Below are 6,161 nucleotides of genomic sequence, written 5' to 3' on the forward strand. Positions count from 1 at the left end.
TTAAAGTAATTTTTGAAGCATCTCATTGTATCATCAAGGATATTCAAAATGACAAAACCATCTTCATGGGCCATAGGTGTGAAAATGTATATGCTATAAATATTTCAAAATATGATGGCCATGATAGATGTTTTTCAAGCATGCATGATCAAAGTTGGTTGTGGCATAGGAGGTTGGGACATGCTAACATGGACCTCATTCCCCAACTCAACAAAGATGAACTCGTTAGAGGCCTTCCCAAAATTAATTTTCAAAAAGACAAAATTTGTGAAGCTTGTCAAATGGGAAAGCAAATCAAAAACTCTTTTAAAAACAAAAATTTCATCTCAACATCTAGACCTCTTGAATTGCTACACATGGATTTATTTGGTCCTTCTAGGACACCTAGTCTAGGAGGAAAATCTTATGCTTATGTCATTGTGGATGATTTCTCTAGATACACATGGGTCTTGTTTTTAAGTCAAAAGAGTGAAGCTTTTTATGAGTTTTCAAAATTTTGTAACAAGGTTCAAAATGAAAAAGGCTTTTCAATCACTTGCATTAGAAGTGATCATGGGAGAGAATTTGAGAATTTTGACTTTGAGGAATATTGCAATAAGCATGGTATCAATCACAATTTTTCGGCTCCTAGAACTCCTCAACAAAATGGGGTAATTGAAAGGAAAAATAGAACTCTTCAAGAAATGGCTAGAACCATGCTAAATGAAAACAATTTGCCAAAGTATTTTTGGGCCGAAGCGGTAAACACCTTTTGCTATGTTTTAAATAGAATATTGTTGAGGCCCATTATTAAGAAAACTCCCTATGAGCTTTGGAAAAACAAGAAACCCAACATTAGCTATTTCAAAGTCTTTGGGTGCAAATGTTTTATATTAAACACCAAAGATAATCTTGGAAAATTTGATGCAAAATCCGATGTTGGAATTTTTCTTGGCTACTCAACTTCAAGTAAAGCTTTTAGAGTTTTCAACAAAAGAACCATGGTTGTAGAAGAGTCCATCCATGTCATTTTTTATGAATCTAACAATTTTCTTCAAGAAAGAGAAAGCTTTGATGATGATTTAGGATTGGAGACTTCCATGGGAAAATTGCAAATTGAGGACAAAAGACAACAAGAAGAAAGTGGAGAGGATCCCAAGAAAGAAGAATCACCTTTGGCACTACCTCCTCCTCAACAAGTGCAAGGTGAATCAAGTCAAGACCTTCCAAAAGATTGGAAGTTTGTCATCAACCATCCACAAGATCAAATCATTGGTAATCCATCAAGTGGGGTAAGAACTAGATCATCCCTTAGAAATATTTGTAATAATCTTGCATTCATCTCTCAAATTGAACCTAAAAACATAAAAGATGTTATAGTTGACGAAAATTGGATGATTGCTATGCAAGAAGAATTAAATCAATTTGAAAGAAGTGAAGTATGAGAACTAGTACCAAGACCTTCAAATCAAAGTGTTATTGGAACTAAATGGGTCTTTAGAAACAAAATGGATGAAAATGGCATCATAGTAAGAAATAAGGCAAGATTGGTAGCCCAAGGGTATAATCAAGAAGAAGGAATAGACTATGAAGAGACTTTTGCCCCCGTAGCTAGATTGGAAGCAATTAGAATGTTGCTTGCTTTTGCATGTTTCAAAGACTTTATTCTATATCAAATGGATGTGAAAAGTGCTTTTCTAAATGGCTTCATAAATGAGGAAGTATATGTTGAACAACCACCCGGTTTTTAAAGCTTCAACTTTCCAAACCATGTTTTTAAACTTAAAAAGGCACTTTATGGTTTGAAACAAGCACCTAGAGCTTGGTATGAAAGACTAAGTAAATTTCTTTTGAAAAAGGGTTTTAAAATGGGAAAAATTGACACAACTCTTTTCATTAAAACCAAAGAAAAGGATATGCTCCTAGTTCAAATATATGTTGATGATATTATTTTTGGGGCTACTAATGACTCTCTTTGTGAAGATTTCTCTAAGTGTATGCATAGTGAGTTTGAAATGAGCATGATGGGGGAACTCAATTATTTCCTTGGACTTCAAATCAAGCAACTAAAGGAAGGAACCTTCATCAATCAAGCAAAGTATATAAAAGATCTTCTCAAGAGGTTCAACATGGAAGAAGCCAAGGTGATGAAAACTCCAATGAGCTCATCCATCAAGCTTGACATGGATGAAAAAGGTATATCTATTGACTCAACTATGTATAGAGGCATGATAGGATCCTTGCTTTATTTGACCGCTAGTAGACCCGATATCATGTATAGTGTATGCTTGTGTGCTAGATTTCAATCTTGTCCTAAAGAATCTCACTTAAGTGCCGTTAAAAGAATTCTTAGATATTTGAAAGGGACAATGAATATTGGTTTGTGGTATCCTAAGGGTGATAATTTTGAATTGATTGGTTTCTCGGATGCCGATTTTGCCGGTTGTAGAGTTGAAAAAAAGAGCACTAGTGGCACTTGTCATTTCTTAGGACACTCACTTGTCTCATGGCATAGTAAGAAGCAAAATTCGGTAGCTTTGTCAACGGCGGAAGCCGAATACATAGCAGCCGGTTTGTGTTGTGCACAAATCCTTTGGATGAAACAAACACTTAGTGATCTTAACTTGTCTTTTGAACATGTTCCTATCAAATGTGATAACACTAGTGCCATAAATATTTCAAAAAATCCCTTGCAACACTCTAGGACCAAGCATATAGAAATTAGACATCATTTTCTTAGAGATCATGCACAAAAAGGTGACATTACACTTGAATTTATAAGCACAAAAGATCAACTTGCCGATATTTTTACAAAACCTCTAAGTGAAGAACAATTTTCCGATATTAGAAGACAACTAGGGGTTATTTCTCTTTGATTTGATGGTTGTATAATGAATTCTTGTTGGAAATGCATTATGATTGCATAAATTTCATCTCATACGCATCATATAGCAATCCCTTAGAAAATAGGTCAATTTTTGACCAAAAAATCAAAATTCTCGTGGCATTGGACATCAAAAATTGGGAATTTCAATTGAAAAGAGCAGGGGGAGGATCACGAGACAAGAATAAGCAAAAAATTTGGAAAATGTAACCGTTGACCGTTGACCAGGCGGTCGACCGGTTAAGGAACCGGTCGACCGGTTCGTCGGGGCTGGGAATTTAAAAGGCCCCCGCGCGTCAGTTTTTTCTACTGTTCTCTGGCATTCCTTGAAGACTCTTCATCTTCCCGCCTTCAGAGACTAGTTTGGGCTACTCCTTGGACCGATTTCAGGTTGTGGAGTGATTTTTGACTAGATTTTGAGGCTAGGGTTTCATCTCTGGACGGATTTGGACTTCGGATCTAGACGGGTTCCTCTCTGTTTGCGCGCCATCTTCTGGTTTTGCTCCTTTCCCGCGCGCCTAGGGCTTCTTCGGGTTAGTCTTCTTTCTTTGCCTACTCGCTTCAACTCTCCAAGCATATCTCCATTTTTGGATTTTGGATGGCTCCTCGAAAGGAGACGGGTACTTCCAGGGGTCAGGGCAAGCGCCCTGCTGAGCCCTCTCAGCAGCCCGAGCAGACCGAGGCTCGTCGAAAGGCGAGGTACGACACCGCCCTCTTCGGCTCAGTTGAGGATTATCAGAGGTACAAGACGCATTTCGCCAAGAGAAAGGTGGTCCCTGGGAGAAACATCAATTTCTTCCAACTTCAGAGTCTCAGGTTTGAGGGACTCTTCATCAAGATGGGATGGCTGCCAGTTGTGACGGTCTATGAGCCTATCTTTCCGACCTTAGTGCATGCATTCTACTCCAGGATGACCTATGGACTTGGAGGGCCGATTAGGACTACTGTCCGAGGAGTTGAGATTGAGCTGAGTCCGGAGAGCATTTGTCGCATCCTTGACGTTCCCCCCGTTGGTCTCCGAGTATATGAGGCCAAGGCATGACCTACTATCCCCGGGTTCGAGCCTAGAGAGGCCATTCAGAGGCTGTGCGGACTTGCAGATGCCCATGGGATGGGCAAACCTTCAGCACATAGCCTGACCGTGCCTAGCCGAGTCCTTCATCATATGATCTGCTCCATCCTATTACCACGGGGTGGACATCGGGACGAGGTCTCCTACTATGAGGCCTTTCTTGTCGACTCACTTCTCACCGGGAGGCGGATACATGTAGGATATGTGATGATGAGGCATATGATGTCCTGTTGTGAGAGCACCACACGAGTGCTTCCCTATGGCCGCTTCCTCACTCGTGTCTTCAAGGATGCTGGGGTAGACTTGAGTAGAGAGACAGAGTTTGAGGCACCCAACATCTATGACACTTATGACGAGCATTCTCTGGGGTGCATGAAGCTTGAGAAAGCCCCCAACGGCTCCTGGGTTAGGAAAGCCGAGCGACAGGCCCGGGGACATGATCAGCTACACCCCGGAATAGAGGAGGAGGACGAGATCAGAGAGATGGAGGATGGGTTGGACCCTCAGAGGGACCTTGAGCAGAGAGGGCCCGAGCTTGACATTCCACCTCCACATCAGTCAGAGGGCATTCATGTTGAGGCTACCTTCTCAGAGCCTATGATGACTGAGTCATCCTTCACAGCAGGCACTTCATCTCAGCCATCATTTACCGAGCTACCATCTCAGGCTCCTCATACTCCTGAGCATCCACCTTGGATGGATTTGTCGGCATAGATTAGCTCTCTCGGGACTCGTATGGAGGAGATAGCTGTAGTTCATGATCCTCGCTTTTATTCCGTGGAGGATCACATCGATCAGTATCAGGCCGGCTTCACCTCTCAGTTTGAGCAGCTTGTACAGAGGATTGAGCGTCTTGAGAGCCGCCAGGAGAGTCAGCACGAGGAGATGATGGCTTACCTCCGTTCTGTGTTTCCACCACCACCTCCTCAGCCTTGATTTTGTTTGGGATCCCCCTTCGTTTCTTTTTTATGTTGCCAAAGGGGGAGATAAATATGTTAGGATAGGGACCTTAGGAGACTTTTTCATTTCCATGCATATCATATGCTTTCATGTACTCTTGCTCTTGCTTATATATGATATGACACTCTTATTGATTTACATTATCTTCTCGCTTTAAATTTCCTAAATTTTGTGTTGATTATCCCATGGTTGGTTTGAGGGGGAGATTTCTCTGTCTCCTAGAAAAACCAAGGTTTGTCATCATCAAAAAGGGGGAGATTGTTAGCCCAAGGGTTCTCCTAATCAGGTTTTGATGATAACAAACCGTGGTTAAGTGACTAATTGTTTTAAATTGTTAAGAATCTCAGGTATAATCTCAAGAACCAAACGAATACGGGATAAAGACCATTTGGAAGACTTGTGATCATAGGAAATGAATGTAAGATGATAGCATGAGTGCACTTAGGATGTTCATACATTTTCATGCATCTTAGAAAACTCGGTTTATTCTTTAAAACTTGATTTTCTTTAAAACCCGAGTTTTATCAAATATACCTTAGGCAAATTGACTCAAAATTGACATATTAACTCTCCTAAAGACCTTGCCTAAGTATTGGAAAAGAAAGAAATAAAAAAGGATAGGTTTTCAGGGCCAAAAGGCTCATCCGGTCGAGGCTATGGCCAACTGGCTCAACCGGTTGGGGAACCGGTCGACCGGTTTCCCTTGTCCGGTCGAGGTCCGGTCGAGGGAGGCACAAAAACCTTCTCTCTCCCAGTAGCTTCCTCTTCCCAGTCGAGCCTCACCCCTTGTCCGGTCGAGGTCCAGTCGAGGTCCGGTCGAGGCAACGGTAACCTGCTATGCATTAAATGCTCCAACGGCTAGTGATCCGGTCGACCCTTTGCTCGTCCGGTCGAGGCTACTTTCTGCTGTTTTTGTCTCCCGAGCTTAGAAACCTATAAATTGAGAGCTCCTCTTCATTTATGAAAAAGAGAACAATTGCCTTAAAAGCCTACCTACCTGTTCTTGATCTAAAAAAAGCTCTCATCTTCTTTCTTAGTGCATTAAACCATCACTTGCATATTCTTAGTGCACTCTTGCAATTCATCCTAGCTTTCTCTTGTACTTAAGCCTTCCTTAAGCTAGGTTGAGAGTTTCATCCTTGTGTAAACTGAGTGTGAAAGCCTTCAAGTGGTTCAAATCTTGAAGAGATTGTGTAAGAGCCCATTAGAGCCGGAATCCAATTGTAAGACGTTTGAGAGCTTGATTGAAGCTTCAAGTTAGTGGAA

The sequence above is a fragment of the Vitis vinifera genome, chromosome 7 (genome assembly GCF_030704535.1).
Source record: "Vitis vinifera cultivar Pinot Noir 40024 chromosome 7, ASM3070453v1".
Classification (NCBI taxonomy): domain Eukaryota; kingdom Viridiplantae; phylum Streptophyta; class Magnoliopsida; order Vitales; family Vitaceae; genus Vitis; species Vitis vinifera.